General features: G+C 36.9%; 1 long non-coding RNA gene across 1 annotated transcript in view; it reads left to right on the plus strand.

The window, feature by feature from the left end:
• Positions 1 to 14,041, plus strand: part of LOC106948543 (uncharacterized) — a 28,952-nt gene extending 14,911 nt beyond the window's left edge. Inside the window, exon 3 of the long non-coding RNA XR_001425203.1 lies at positions 14,028 to 14,041. This is a non-coding gene — a long non-coding RNA (uncharacterized LOC106948543). The remainder of the gene's footprint in view (positions 1 to 14,027) is intronic.
• Positions 14,042 to 16,842: the final 2,801 nt, after the last annotated feature.

The raw sequence follows: 16,842 nt of genomic DNA on the forward strand, positions 1-16,842 counted from the left end.
GCAGCAGTAACTCAAAGTTGTCACTGCCTGCTTGACATCAATCTTTCACACGATGATGCCATCAACACATGACGGCATAATTGCTTCAGGTTGACTCAGTCCTTGCACTAGACCGACAACACCAGCCCAGATCACCACTCCACCACTGATATTTGTTTTCCTAAACAAGGTGCGTATGCAGGGCTTATATCTTTGGCATTTGGACTTTGCTCCTAAAACCTTGAAGTTTATTCAGAGAACATTTTCTAGTTGTTCCATTGTTAATGTCAATATTTACCACACCGACTAACTCCTCTAGAGTCCTACATGGAGCTTGTAATTCTTTTGTAATTTATCACGAAATGCCACAGACTTAATGTGATGTAAATGTTTTGCAACATCGACTCCTGGAAATACTAGAAGCTGCTTTAAATGTTTTTCATTTGTGATTTTTTTTTTTTTTTTTTGCTTGCTACAAAATCGGTGAGCAGCAATGATTGCTTTTCTAAAGTAATTGCTGGTTTCTTTTGTCCCTGCCGTTGTGTTAACACACCTGTTTGCTCCGGGCCAAAAAACTACCGAAACTCCTGCTTTTATAGACGTGTTCACCACAACTGATGATATGTTAAAAGCACCTGGATTTTTTTTTTCTTTCAATAATACAAAATGAAAGAAGGAGGAGCATATTAAGTTTTTCATTGTTTGTTCAACTTCACTTTGGTGGAAGATGAACAAAAGCCATGCAACTAAGTACACACCATGATTCAACAGCTTGTAGAAGTACCCTTAGCAGCAATAACTCAAAGTTGTCACAGTCTTTTGTTTATTTGTTTTTCACACCTCATAGTTCGGTGGACTATGAGAATGAATTTACCCAGAATGCCCTGCATCATAGCCGGCTTACTGCTTTTGGAGCAGTCTCTGGTCTGCTTGCATTATGCATTCAAACCAAACCAGAGTTTGCTTCTTTGGTCCACATCAGAGTTTGATTACGCATCCACACCTCGCCAAACAAACCGGACTTTCTAGGCAAACCAACTGGAGTTTGAATAAAGCAGACTAAACAAAACTGGTGTGGATCCACACTGAAGTCCTAACAACTGAAACGACTGAATGTAACAACCCAAAACGGAAAAAAAAAATCCTTTCCTAGTCTTATGTACTGTATATTAGCAGTAAACAGTTTTTTTGTTTTTTTACAACTCCGGTTATTTTTCTAAAGACATTTCGAGGCAAGCAAAGCTTGTCCGAAGTGATTTGCAGGACTATCCTGTCTCTCTGCTTTCCTCCATCCAGTCTGCCTCTGCTCCTTTTATTTTATTTTTTTTTGTTGAATCTTGCTGCACACACACAACTCTAAACCTTCCCTGTCAGACACGACACTTCCAGTGGAGCAAGGAGACAAGACTGAATGCTTGATCGCTCGCTCAGACTACATGCGGCCCCACTCCTTGACCCATGCTACCCTGCAGCCTGACAGGGAAATACGGCCTGCACTCATTCACAAACGCACACATTCAAGTCTCTCTTAATGCAGGCAACATGTCACACTCTAAATCCTCTCATTTCCCCTTTCCTGTAGCTGCTCACTCAGGCGTGTTCGACGCTGAGAGTATCAGCGGCCGAGGTAGTTTTGGCTGGCCCAACAGACAAGAAGACACACACAGCCTCGCGCGTTCTTCACCGCAAACGTCACACACTCGACTCTATTGCAAATACATGCGCTCAAATCCACACACTCTGATCCCTTTGGGCACCAGAGATGAGGTTCAGGTCCTGCCCAGTTATGCTGAACCGACACCAGCGCCTGCACCAGGTGTGTGTGTTGATCCTGGACGGTCAGTGGTGCGTTTCGGAGCCAGGTGATAATGAGGTCCTCGCTGACTGCATGGCTGTGTCACTGCAGGGTTTTGGGTTTGTGTGCACGTTTGTCCAGACAGGTCATGGACTGTTGCTCTTTACCGAACCCCATGATGTTCCCCAGACAGTCATCAACACCTGTGGAGGGTCCGTCTCCCACCATTGTTCCGCTCTCACTCAGCTCAGTGTGCCTGAAACTGAACTTATACCTTATAGTCGACTATTCAATATTGCTCTTAGTAGCAAAGCAGGGATTATTAAAGTCGCTGGCCATGCAGGGGTCACAGTTGCATGTAGCTGACATATTCTTTGTAGCATCTATTCTCCTTCCAGCTCTTTCTGCATCTTTCACTTGATTTAAAATGTCCGAAGTTAGATCTTTTTATTTTATATTTTTCCTTCAAAAGAACCTTTTGCAAATATCTGGCAGTCATTTTGATCATTCTTTTATTTGTTTTTCTATGTGTTTCTACTGTTGTGTTTGGTTGATGATGCCTAGATTTGTCTTTTTTCTCTTTTTTCTTTTCAACACTTTCTCAGAAGGCATAACCGATCTTCTGCTAAATAATGCTTATGTTTATCATGATGACTTGTATGTTTTTTTTTTTTTATCATTTATTTCAATTTTTAATTGCCAAATGCTAAAACTTGGGTGGAACTTAGCAAAGAACTAGTTGCAAATTGAATCTCCATGAATTTTAATAGTGGCAATATGATACAATTTAGACGATCTTTTTATCTGAGTTTTGCTCCACTGACAAAAATAGCAAATCTGATTTTCTTGTTGACATATTCAACATAAATATAAAGTTTTGAACATCATTTGGTCATTTCTAAAATAAATAAAAATATATAAGTTCTAATGAAAGTTTCAGATACCAGCAAAGTAAAAAAAAAAATAAAAATCTGAAACTTTCACTTATTTCCTCCAATATTACAGTTATTGCAGCATGATATGAAATTCAAACTGCAAAGAAATTAGAGATGATGAAGTGGATTGTTCTGCTTTGAAACAGAAAAGTAATATAACCTCCTGCTATAAACCTGAGCTACTATCAAATGAGATTTTTCTTCTTTAAAGCCAGGCCTGGGTTGTTTCTGGCACTTAAATAGAGTACAACCTCCAACCAGTGCATTAGAAGACATTTCCACACACTCATCATAGACATGAATGTCAACTTAATCTTATACGCTTAATTATACATTTCAACAGTTATTTTCTCCAGGTACAATGATAATACACCATCTAGCTTTTTGACAATAAGAGCTAGGTGCAAAGGTTTGAATTTATTGTTTAAAGTTAAAGACAGGCAGTGGTTCTAATTTGCCAAATTCCCTGAGCTTAATGAATATATTCTAGTTTTTTTTAACCTTTACATTATATCTTCTTTCTGTGGTTGTATTCACTCTCTTACTTGGCTTTGGCTGCAGCTGCAGACTACTAGAGAAGCCTTTCCCTGCTTTTGCCAAAAAGATCTTCAGGTGTTAGTTGTTTATGGGTTTTGTCCTGCTGATGACGGATTGACGGCTGGTGGACTTCTTAAACTAATGCACTGCCTCTTTGAAAAGACCCTGCTTGATTGGAATCTGTTTGATTCCCTGAAAAAAGGCTTATACTAAAATGTGACCAAGTATAAAAAAGGCTTTTAGACCATGCAAAATTAATAAAGGCAACTTAAAATAAAAAAAAACTAAAAGGAGAGTTTACTCTGAAATCGGGCGCTCCTCCTGCTCATATATTGGTTGGATAAGCGGGTGTGCCTATACAGTATGTAAACTTTGGAACAGAAGTGTCAAACTCCGTTTCAGCACTCATACTCTGCAACTTTCATACATGTCGTTGGTTCATACCTGATTAAAATGGATAATTTACCTCCTCAGCAAAGTGTCCATTTTTTCTGAGTTCTGCTAATGACTTAATTATTTGATTCAGTTGTGATCAAGCAGACACAAACCTAACAGTTGTAATTATTATTTATTATTTAGTTAATCCTTTTTATTCAATTTAAATGAATGAAGTGAAAAAAATTATTTATTTTTGTTTTACAAAAAATATATTAAAAAACGCATCTATAGAAAGACCAAAGCCGAACTTTAAGCAATTTTTTTGTACCACCAAATTTTGGTGGTACAAAATTTGGTGGTACAAAATCATACTCTTCTCTAGATTTGTCCATTATATATTTTAAAATAAAACCTGTCAAGGTCAGACATATTACTTACATTTACTTTTCAGTAAAAGTAAGTAATACTTTTACTTTTCAGGGAAACTGAGAAGTAAAAGTGAACTTGAATTAGAATATTTAACGATGCAAAACTCTGTTTTGTGTCATGCTATGGCTCTTACATTTTCAAAAAGAGCATCTGTTTTTTCACCCAAATATAAAATATTAAAGCCAAATCTCATCATTGTTGAAATTGAATTAAACACAACACATTTCATCTGAACAATCCATTGAATATCAGAAGGAAGTGAAGAAAATCTCAGCCATATTTATCTAAGCACTCTTTTGTTTGCCTCTATTCGTTCTGTGTTCCGATGTTTGGAGAGAAAATCCAGCTACTATAGTCTTAGAGTGCAAACACAATGGAGGTTACAAGAGGTTGTGTGTTTGTTGTTGCTTGTGCAGATTACTGAATCGTGTGTGTGTGTGTGTGTGTGTGTGTTTGTTCAGGGTCTTGATTGCGTGCATTTCCCTTTGTGTTAATAAATGAGGAAGGGCAACAGAGGTTGAGCTTGCTGCTTGCTCCCCAGCTGGCTTGGTTGTATCATAGCAACTCTACATGAATAATAATCATAAACACAGACATACACACACAACACACACCGTAATGAGCTATTCTTCCCCAGCTACTCCAGCTAATCTCTCTCAGCTGTTTCTACTCTATGCTGAGATCGCGTTTGGAGTAAGCATTCATTAACTTTGCTTAAATCCAAACAGTGATTCAGAGTTTAAATGAATTTGACATTTTCACCTCAACACAAAAACAGACAAAACAACATACAACAGCAATCGGTGCCTTTTGTTTTCTTCCTTCACACTCTGACTCTTTCATGAAGGTTGCACAACACTTTATACAATACACACTTGAGCAAACTCTGGGATTAATACAGTAAACATAATTATGAAAATGAATAAATAAAGGACAATAAAAGTGTTTTTTTAACTGAATAATCCTCTAGAAAACTATCAGTTTCAAATGGAAAGATTAGTTGCTGGAAACTAGTTGCATTTGAGTTTTGTGGTACTTCAGGAACTTTGTGAACTTAGAAGACATTAACATCATTGCTTCTTTTATGGCATGTACCCACAAGTAACTCACATGGCATCAACTTAGTGCATTTAGGCATCTGGACATGGAGAAAACAACTTTCTGGAGTTCAAATGATGAAGAAAGGAAATTTAAGATGTGGCATGGTTGTTGATGCAAGACTTTCCGATCTGATTGTTTCAGATCCGCCTGGATTTCTATTATGACAGAAAGGCACCAGTAGCTCAAATAATCACTTGTTGCAACAAAGGCATGCAAAACACCAAAATTGAAAGGTTGAACCTTTGAAGCAGAAGACGACACTGGGTGCCACTTTTTTCTTTAGCCGCATTTAGGAAACTAAGGTTACAACTCATGCAGGCGCACCAAAATTTGATAATGACAGACTGGAAAACCTTTGCAAGGGGTATTCTATTCTCAGTTTCAGCAAAGACATTCAGATGGCAGGGTAGAGGCTGCTGGGTCTCTAAGTGGGTTTTGCATGTAGGCTAAAAGGTTTAATTTTGGTCTCATCTGACTTGAGAACCTTTTGCTATCTGCCTACTTCTTCAAACTGGATGTCTTCTTTCAACATTTTAACGCAGATAACAGTTGCTAATAAATGTTAGCCTTATCTGCTAGCTCAGGCTGATGTCCGTGTCTTGTAAGGCCTACCAATGTGCTACGGTCACATGTTTTCTAATGATGGATTGAACAGAACTGTTTCATGACCTAACCCAAATTTAAACTTCAATACAACTATATCCCTGACCTACTGTATTTCTTGGTCTTCATGATCCTGTTTATCCACTAAAGGCTCTTACTCACCAGAGCTTGTTTCCTCTTATGGTTCACTGCTTTTGGTGAGGTATGAAAGGCCATCTGAACTTGTAAAGGGAGCTTATTTAGATAGTTTGGGGGGGGAAACCCTCGTTTTGTTCGATTGAGGAAAAAATGTGCATGACTTGCAAAGTTTGCAAGCTCTGTACACAACAAAAGGGTTTTAATTTTTGAGAAGTGCGGTTCTTAAAAGTAAAACAGCCCAACAGCAACGGGCATCAGAAGTTGAGCTTAGTCGTTATTGATGATTGGTACCTCCCTAGTTTCATTGCATCTTTATTTTTTTTGTGACGTGTATGCTATGAACAATTTTAATCAGCTTCAGTGAGAGTTTTTGGGGCAACTCTCTAGAAAAATGCTAGAAAAAAACAAACTCCTGCCAGTTTTAAATGTTTTAACATGACAGGAGATAGAAAACATTTCTTTTTCTTCTAGAGAAGCAGCATAAAAAAGAGGGATCAAGGATTGCTGGTAATCCACGCTTCCTCTCTCTCTCAAACACTCGACCTTTGCTCGTCTCTGTTTTCATTTCCTGCTCTTTCTGTCCCTCCTTCCTCATCGTCTTCCTCCTGTTTCTGTCGCGCTGACATGTTGAAGTGACTCCTACAGTTCTCCTCTCCATCACTGTCTTCTCTGCACTCTGTTCCATTGACACAGAAACAAATCTGACACCGCGAGCACAAAAACAGCGACCGTGTTTGATAAACAAGCAACACAGTGTATGAGAGTAAGGAAGCTTTTAGCTGCGCCTCTTATCTCACTTCCTCTCAGCAACAAAAAAAGTAAAGAACCCCAAAACCAGCTCACGTCTTGAATGTTGTCTTTGAGAGTTGCTCACCCTCCTGACACACACAGACTCATTCTTTCTTTTTTCACACACTCACTCCTTCCACCAACATGGACCGGCTGTGGTGCGAAGTGGCTTAATGAAAGCACGCTCACAGTACTGCTAGTCTGTCAGACACACATATGTGCACGCAAACTGCCCAGATGAACTGAAGGAGGAAAGATACTTTACAATAATGAATTAAGCCGAAAAGTTCCAACTCAGAATCAGCCATATGGATGTTGACAGGAGTGGCTTAAAGTTCGTGGACAAAATATTCAAAGCTGAGTGCTGTTGGATTCTGTGCATGAATTAAAAACAGCAGATTGTGTATTTGGTCAAAAAGTGTCTGGACAGTCGTGGGCACCACTAACGAAACAATTAGTTGAGCTAATCCTAAAGCACTAATCATAAACATTAGTCATGCTAATGCTAAAGTGCTAACTTTAATAATACTCCAGAATGTATCCATAAAAATGTAATTAGGGGAAACTAAGTGTGCATTTAAACATTTTCAAAGTTATCAAAAGCAAAAAATTTGTTCCGCTATTACTGCATTAGCAAATTAGCAGAAGAGTGTCCACCTCTGCTTCTGGATATTTAACTTTTAATCAGTTTGGAACCATTACAATAATTCTATGAAGTTTTGTTTTCTTTTTTGTTTTTTACCTAACAGTTCTATGAAAAGGAAAAGTTACATCTTTACATGAAATACCTAAACGTACACCACATGCATGTGTGTTTTTCTTACAGTGACCTGCAAAAGTGTTCATAAATTTGGACATTTGAAACATTTTGTCACTCTTAGAACCTCAATGTATTTCTAAATTACTTAACTTGTGGAAGGAAAATGAAACAAATTTATTATTCTGATAATGCTGAATAAAATCAAGTGAAACCAAATGCACTTCAGAAGCCACTTAATAAGTAAATAGATCCAACATGTTTAATCTTATCTCACTATAATTATGTTCTGTAAAAGCCTCATAGTTTTGCATTAAGAACATTGGAGGACAAACAGCATGGTGGGTAATGGTGTGGAGAAGTTTAACAGGGTTAAGGTTATAAAACAATATAAACCAGGTTTGAACTGTCCTTTGGAAAAGGGAAACGTGTAGCACAAGAACTTCAAGAACTTTAATCAAAGAAATCCACAAATCTTGCCTTTGGGGATAAGTAATAAGAAGAAAGCCACTGTTCAAACAATTCCCTAAAAAGTCCTATTTGCTGTTTTCCACAAGTAATGTATGGAAGACAGTAAATATGTTAAAGGTGCTCTGGTAAAATGACACTAAAATTGAACTCAAAGTATATTAATATACTATAAAATCCCAGTCAACATCCAGGCTTAAATCCGATTAAGAATTTGTGATAACTTGTTTGTAAAGACACATCTCTTTGTTTTTTTGGTTCTACAAAAAACAAAGTGGGGCTGAATGCAAAACATTTTGCAGATTTTTGCTTGCAAAAAATAAATTAAGCCATGTGTAATTTTCTTTCCACTCAATTCACAGCTATGAACTCCTTTGTGTTGGTACACAACCACACTGAAGTTTTAAGGCACCAAAACATCTTTAAAAAAATGAGACCGCTAAAGCAAACATATTTGATTGAACATCGGAGAACTTGTTTTAATGTGTCAAACAGAGTCTGTTGAATAATGACATGTTTTGATACATTCAGCTTTATTGTTCACTTTGATTTGTTGACATGTAAATTTCTCCCCACTGTCCTGTGATTATGAACCAGACTGTTGATGAATTAGTTGCTTTTGATGTGCATGATTTGCCTGAAATTTGATTATAAAAGAAGACCTGTTACAAATACTCATAAAAAAGGTTAAAAAGTATGGATGGGGAAAGACAAAAAACAAAGAGAGAGAGAAATCTTACCCCCTGCAGCTGCTCCCTGCCACACTAATGTGAATAAAATCAAAGCAGACACTGATCACTGCATATTTGTGCTTTCAGATCATTAAAAAGTATGTTCTAAATACATGGTAACACAAACACCTGTTTTATGTGGTTCTTCAAAGCACCGTTACTCTCGGGTAAACAGTGCTGTTGAAAGATCAGGCGTTGGTTTCTAAAGGCGCTGATGTGTTCTGTGTTGGTGCCCGCTGCTGATGAAGCATTTTATTCTTCCCTGGACGGTAGTGGAAGAAAACCGACCCGTAATTTTAGACGATAACTATTTGATTTCTCACACTGCGGATGCCTCATTAGCTACTAGCAGGATGTGCTGTTTTTCTTTGAATGAAAGTTGTGAGAGACTTTGTTCTCTTACAGGAGGAAGATTAGATAGAGCTTAGTCCGTGAGCAAAGCCCGGCGCAGCTCATTTGTTTGTTTAAATTTGCTCATCGAGATATAAACTACCAGCACAGTCCCATCATCCCTTTACTGTCGCCTCCATCTGTGAATCTAGCTGCTTCCATGTGGTTGAAAGTAAACAGTTGGAGAGAAACTGAGTAGATGAAAAATGAGCTGGAACTTTATTTTGGTCTTGTGCTGTTTTGAACTATTTCTGGTTACATCTGTTTTGTTTATCTTCTGCTTTTGCTCCTTCTGTATTTATATCTTACATACTGGAAAACCGGCGTGCACATCTGTGTGACTTTATGTCACTTAAAATAGAAAAGGGATTTTAATCGGCACCTACTCCCCTCCTCCTCAGCTAAGCAAAAGGTTACACCTTCTTTGCTATAATGACACAGGTTTAGATAATCATAAATGTCAAAAGATTTAATTGAAACTTTGATGAAATCCTTGTTCCTTTTGTGCTAGCACATGGTGACGAGGTAAAGGAATAATCCCTACTTAACTGGAAGATGAACAGCTGTCTGGGACTCCACTTTAGTCTGAGAGCTAATTACTCTCGTATAAAAGTAAAGGAAACTATATTCTTTAAAATATATGGAGCTTGATATTTTCAGGGGTTTGCATCAATGACAAGGACTTTTAATTATTGTCTAAATTTATCACGGTTTCAATTAAGGCACTAAAATTGGAGAAATTTTGATTTTTCCTTTAAATTACAAACTTTGCTGCTTGTTTATTGATATTTGAAATGCTTTCATTGAGCATTTTGTTCACTACTCCAACCTACACATTTGTGTTTTCTGCTTCACTGTTTCTTGTATTGCCATGTACAGTAACTTCCTATAGGTCTAAACATGTGAAAATGAAAGAGAAACTGGTTCTGCTGGTGAGTTTCTTCTGTCTCATCATCTTCTGTGTATATTTTTCTTACATTTTAAGGATCAGCAGACCAACTAAGAATTAAATGTTAATGCTCTGAATACCCATTAATCTAAAAGGAAGTCGTGGCTTAACTTTCAGTTTCAGTCCGGTATCCAGCATCCTGAGGTGAGTAAACAGGCTGCATCACACAGTGTCACACAAGGAGATTCAAGTCTCAATTGTATCCATTTGTGCGATTTGCAGGGTGTGTGAGTGCACTGGCACTCGTGTGGATACATTTTTCAAAATGATGAACAACATCTATGGCTGACTAGTTGCATGGTGTTAAATGCAAAGGAGACATTGATAAATTGGTGAAGTGATGCTGTTCTGGTGCAAAAACTGACCAAAAAGCTTCCTCAGGTATGAATACATGCACATCTATAATCATTTGTATGATTTTTAATTAATATTATTTTAACATAATTTAGCTCAAGGTGTAATAAAACAAAAAAACAACATAAAATATGAGTGCTTTATTCTGCTGCATTTGTTTTAACCTCCATTATAACTGGAATACTGCTCCAAACTGCAAGTTTCCGGGTGAGTATTTTTATCTATAATGTGATCGACTGTATCAAATGCAGCTCTGACATCTAAACGAGTAATTATAGACACTACTCTATTATCTAAGGTCATATGAATGTTATTTGTAACATTCACCATGCTGTTTCTGTGTTATCACGAGCATGATTTCTTTTGTTTAATTTTCAAAGTACAGCTCTTTTTATAGAAACCTCTGGTTGCTTGGCAATTCTGCCTGGTGTGTTCCTGAAATAAACACATAGTGCAAAAGAGACATTTTGTAATAAATTCTCTATATAGGCTGTGAGACGAATCAATGCATTTATAAAATGAAAAGACATTTTCATTTTATATTTTTAATGAAGCTTATTTATGAGGACAGATATTTTCTCTGCTTCTTTTTCACTATGTTGTAAAATTATAATTGGCAATAAAAGTGAATGCATAGTTAAATTTTTAATTAAACGTAAGTTTTAATTTTACAATACTGAGTTAATGGCCTATTACAGATGTAAATGTCACCATTTTTAGGATGCAACATTATGTGTATCTTTACCTTTTAGGTTCAGCAGAAAAACATTTTTTTCTTTAAGTGATGCTCATGTTTTCTTATTCTTATTTTGTTTCGCAACAGTCATCATGTCCTCCCATCCCAAAGCCCTGACCTGACCACCTGGTCAGTTTGGTCTGTAATAAAAGTGCAAAGATGAATACAATATCATGGATCACAAAACTTAAAAAACAGCTTCTCTTTATTCTTCCATCAAACACACTCAAGTGATTTTTTATTTTATTTTATTTATTTATTTTTGGCACATGTAACAGGTATCTCAGGTATCTCAAGCAATGGCTCGGAGGCCTTGTTACTGCAGATACTTGTGACACAGAAACACAGAGGATTGTTCTGTTGTGCTGAAAATGATGTCTCCATTACATAACCAGGCCTTTTTTGCTGTGCATATCGTGCATTTAGGAAGCAGAAGATGTTCCTCGTATCCCTTTCGCTTTTCATCTGATAACTTGAGCAGCTGTAAGGAAAGACAAAACTACAGCAGTCTAACTTTACACCAGCTTTTTGTTTTCTTACATTTCTGCATTGCATTACTATTAGCACAAAACTTGCTTATTTCTCTATAATACACATCTGAACCTAGATAATCGCTTAAAAAGACAACAATTCAAACATGCAGACGTTCTTGGTGTGACATTTTCCAACTTGAGAATGATCCTAATCATTTCCCCGTATTTATTACAAAGTAGCCAAAACACATCAAAGTCAATGTTTTGGAGTGGACGACACAAAGCCATGATTTCAGTCCCATTTTAAAAGATGTGTGGGTGGAAGTGAAGCAGCATGTCAAAGCAAGGTGGCGCACATATCTGACTGAACTACATCAGTTCTGCAAACAGGGATTTGGTCTCCTTTTATACATGTTTTAAAACTCTTCATAAATCAATAAAGAAAATTTTATGAATGGGTCAAAATTACAACAAATTGGTGAGCTCTCAAAGTTTGGCCAAACTTAACAGCTGTTCCTACCAAAGGACATGTTTGTATTAATATTGTTTTTTAAAAATGGCAAAGCTTCTTGCATTTTATCAATGTGAGTTTGGTGATCCTAATATACCTAAAAAGGGAAAAGTTTAGTCTGGTTTAATGTGTTACAATGATATAAAGTCAGAAAAGATATTTATCTCTTTAGGCTGTGTACAGTGTATCTGGTTTCAACTGTACATTTTTTGTGACACCACTGATGGGAAAAAAAAGAATAAAAAACTGGTTTATTTGCATGATGGAGTGTCTTTTGTGCATGAATAAAACTTTGTGGTGTGTGTATGTGTGTGTGTACTGTTTGCAAGCGGGTGCTAATTGATGCATTTTCTTCTTTTGTCTAAATGGAAAGCCCTTCTTATTAAACTGTCAATCACAAACCTGCGTCCCCGTGAACGAGGAGCGGGAAGCTGAAAGAAAAATGCTCACATGTCATCATAATGCAGCGTGAAAGGAGAGGAAAGAGGCTGTAAAAGGAGAGGAGCATGAGAGAGAGGGCACGGGAGGCACGGAGGGGCAGACCATTACGACAATTAGACCACCTTTTAAACAGCTTTCCATCAGAGCCGCTTGATATTTGAATGAAGCGACGAGTCTCTGCAGGAGGCTGTTGGGGAAATCAGCCCAACAATACATAAAACTGGCACTCACTTTTCATCACCTGCAGAGGACTTGTTGTTTCTCCCGGTCCCAGTTCAGTCGTTTCATTTTTAATTAATTCATTTCGTTCAAATCAGTTCAATTATGTTAAACATATTTTAGTTTACCTCAGCGAAGTGTGCTGATGGGAAATATTTTACACAGTAAATACTGTTGCCAAGCATCAAGATAAAAAAAAAAAAAAAAATCAAATTGAAAAAAAAAAAAAAAAAAATCAAATTGAATTAATTTGCTTTCATTGCGTTTTCTCCACAGGAGCTGTAGAATGATTATCACTTTAGCTGGTTTGTAATCCTACAATAAAAATGTTTTGTGTAATGATAAATTGCTACTGTAGCAGCTTCGCTTCTGTCACAAAATTATGTTCTGCTGCTGGCGCACGTTTTACGTATGTTATTATTTAAACAGTGACCTCAAAACAATCACAATCCTAATTTAAAATGAAATAGTTTATCTGTTTACAATACAGAGTCTGAAAATGTATTTCCTGGATTGGGGAAGGTTGTGTTTTGCATAATCTCACATTGGAAATCTTTAGAAATATGTAAATTTTAATTCGAGTGAATTTAGTCAGGGAATTGAAAATATATATTCTGTAGAAAAGAAAGGCTAAAGTTTTGGAGGAAAATCATTATTGTTTCCTGGTGAAAAGCAAAAGATGACCAGTTTCTTAGTCTTCTGTTGCCAGACCAGGCTCCTACATTCTCTACAGCTCAACTCAAATTTTAATTTACAGCCATTTTCATACAGCCAAGAGTTACACAAAGTGCTCAAGGTTTTATACTTTATTCTTACTGTACTCACCTGGAGTGCCAAAAAAGTGACCAAAAGTACACTTTTCCAGATAAAGTGCATTCTTTATGGCTGCACAGGAAAAGCTTTTTGCTGAGTCAGGCAGTGACATAAACTTTGGTCCTTCTCCAGTCTTGTTTGTCACAGTTCCAGCAGTTTAAAGATTTTAGGCATTGCTGTAGCTGCATAAAAATGGCAAGTTTATTTTTTATTTTTTGACTCGGCTTGTGATGATCGGGTTAAGTTTTTTGACCCACATGGAGAAAATCACTCAGAGACTCTAGTCAGGATTTTGTATTTATTAAAATGATGATCTGTTTTCTGGCAGGATCAATTTGTGGAGACGGCGGCGCAGTAGGAGGTGAACTTTCAGTCCAGAGGAAAGGGTGCAGTTGATCCAAGGACTGAAGAAGAAGAGCTGCGGGGAATGACCTGGAGCTCAGAATTTACCAGAAATATGGACTTTTAATTGTGGAGAACTCTGAACTTAAGACCTTTGAGTATTTTCTAACTTGAGGACCCAGAGGATGGTTAGGTAAGAAGTTCCTCTGGATTAATCTAGAAAACCGGAGAAAGATTTCTCAGGTGGTATGAGGATTCTGAGGGTTTTATCTTCAATTCTACCAGTAAGATCAAACCATAAACTTTCTGGCTTGGGAATGGTCTGGGATCACCAATCATGGAAAACCCTTTTGGACATTAATCATACTTTCCATCATCACTTGATGTCTAATACATAACATAAGTCAAGTAGGTTTGTTTGCATAGCAAATCTCAGCAACAAAGCAGTTCAGACTTCACAGTAACCAATGAGTAAATATCAATGAGCATTACATTTAGTCAAATGTCATGATTTTGATGACATATATAGTAATGTATATATTAATACACATTGATATATATTAATGTGTATTATTATACATTAAATATATCAATCAATCAATCAATCAATCAATCAATCAATCAAATTTTATTTGTATAGCACATTTCAGCATCAAGGCATTTCAAGGTGCTTTACATAATTAAAAACAAAATAAAAACAGCATGTGACATTGGATAAACAGTAAGAAAGAGAAAGAGATTTTGGAAAAAGAAAAAAAAGGACAAATATTTTTAAAAAAAGATAAAAACATACTTTTGTTATGGAATTTAAACGCCTGTCGTCGCCAGACTCCGCCGTCCGTTTAACACGGGTATTATCCAACCTTGCAGCACCAGGCTCCGTCCACCTATCACATGGATTTTTGTGCACTATAACACGGGTATAGTGCACAAAATGATTAATTATGATTGAATCAATATTCCAATCATAATTAATCAAAGGCTATGCTAAGCAGGTGGATTTTTAGCCTTGGTTTAAAGGTACTCTGTGTTTTGGCTTTTTTGCAGTTTTCTGGAAGTTTGTTCCAGATTACTGGAGAATATAAACTGAATGCTGCTCCTCCATAAGTACCACCACATGCTTATTTAGCACCTTTAATAAACATTTCATAAAGGCAACAAGTTGATATACAACAAAATGTTTGGAACTGAAGAACTGATTCCAGGATGTCTTTGTCTTAGTTTTGTTTAATTTGCCTTCTCTTTGGTTATTTTCAAGCATCAGTAATTTACTTGGCTTGTGTGGCACAAAGGTAAGTGTTTTGTACAATCAAGCCTTTAAAATTAAAACGTCCATCAGTGGGCTTGTTTTATTGAAGAAATGTCAAAATTATACCCGTTTTTCTGCCGAGAGTGCTGTGATTCTACACATCCATAGTTCCTGGCCACATAAAAGGAACATTTTCACTGAGCGCCACCTTGAATTGCTGACAGATTTATGGAAACAGGTGTATGACTGAAAGGGACCATTAACTCCACTCTTCTTGATGACAACCAGTAAGGCTGGCTGTGGAGTATACCTTCTTATAAAACCACACATGTCAAACTCACTCATGATAAATATGCTGGAAGGCAAACTCTCAACCTTTAAAGTTTTATTTAAGCATATGCTCAGACACTTAAGCACAATTTTCTTTGCATACATTTGACAAGACTCCAAGCTGTTTTCTAAAGCCTCCCAAATAAAAGGGCTGAACAGGCAAAGTGTTGAAAAGTGATGCAAGACAAATCCTGGAAGATTAAACCTCTTGTTTTATGGGAAAATATTTTTAGAGCAATATAAAAAAAGATTGAAAAACCATGGATGGATAGTCTTGAGAAAGTTCTCATTTCTAATACTTTGAAAGGCATACGCTATATGTGCTGATATGTAGACATGTAGATATTGAGCCAGACCCAACGACTGACTAAAGCTACGTGACTTTTCTTGCTATTGTCTGACTCATAAGTCAGGATAAAGTGCAGTACCAACAATCAAATGGCCAAATACAATGCCCTGACAAAAAAAAAAAAAGTTGAATAATTAGAAAAAAAAAATAACCCGAGTACCCAGGAAGAAGGCATGAACATGCAAACTCCATGCAGAAACTCAGGCGGGGTTTTGAATCGAGGACCAAAATGCAGCCCCCCAAAATAAATCCTGCTTTAATAATTCTTGTAGCGACCAAAAGTTTTAGAGATATTTCATAAAAACGAGGATGCTGAGATTTTTGCAGCAACTTTGTATTTATTGCCTTAAAAATAAACTACTCCATCCTATCATGACAGATGCAAACCGGTTGAGTTTAATGCAACTGTGCTTTGGATACTTTCATGTGAGAGTAATGGCCCTTCTCCAATGGCATCTGCTAAGTGAGGCTCGACTTGGTTATAAAGGTTTTCCAGTCTTCTGACTTTGCATTTTCAGCAATGTCAGCAGACTTTTGGTCATTGATTAGTGAAGGACTCGAGTTGCTGGTTGTGTCATGAGAGGCTCTGTTGTGAGAAGGAGACCTGCCATTTGTAAAAATCCACACCAGTCACTGAGCATATTTAGAGTTTGTCTTGTGTTTGTGTGGTGTACAGATCTTGTTGCGTTAATTTTCAAACTCAGCAACTTTATCCAGGTGGATTAGGTTGGAAATAAAGGAAAAGGATCAAGAATGGGTGCTTTGGATGTTTTTCTTCTCCAAAAGTTTTAGGAACCTGGTTTGACAGCATGACGTTATGAACCTTTAGAAAAACAAAAGGGTTTTCATTGAGTCTAAGATAATGGTTCAGAACACACAATAGGAGAAGATCAGATGGGGTCCCGTTACACTGTATGGACAACTATGCTGTGTAAATAAATATGTCACCATTGGTTTTTTTGAGCAAGATTTATTTCCTAACATAAATTTTCTTCCATTAAATCAATGAACTCAAGTTGGAGATGGATTTTGAGGAAACATTTTAG

The sequence above is a fragment of the Poecilia latipinna genome, unplaced genomic scaffold (assembly GCF_001443285.1).
Source record: "Poecilia latipinna isolate Pla-1442-1.1 unplaced genomic scaffold, P_latipinna-1.0 Scaffold17, whole genome shotgun sequence".
In the NCBI taxonomy this organism is placed as follows: Eukaryota; Metazoa; Chordata; class Actinopteri; order Cyprinodontiformes; family Poeciliidae; genus Poecilia; species Poecilia latipinna.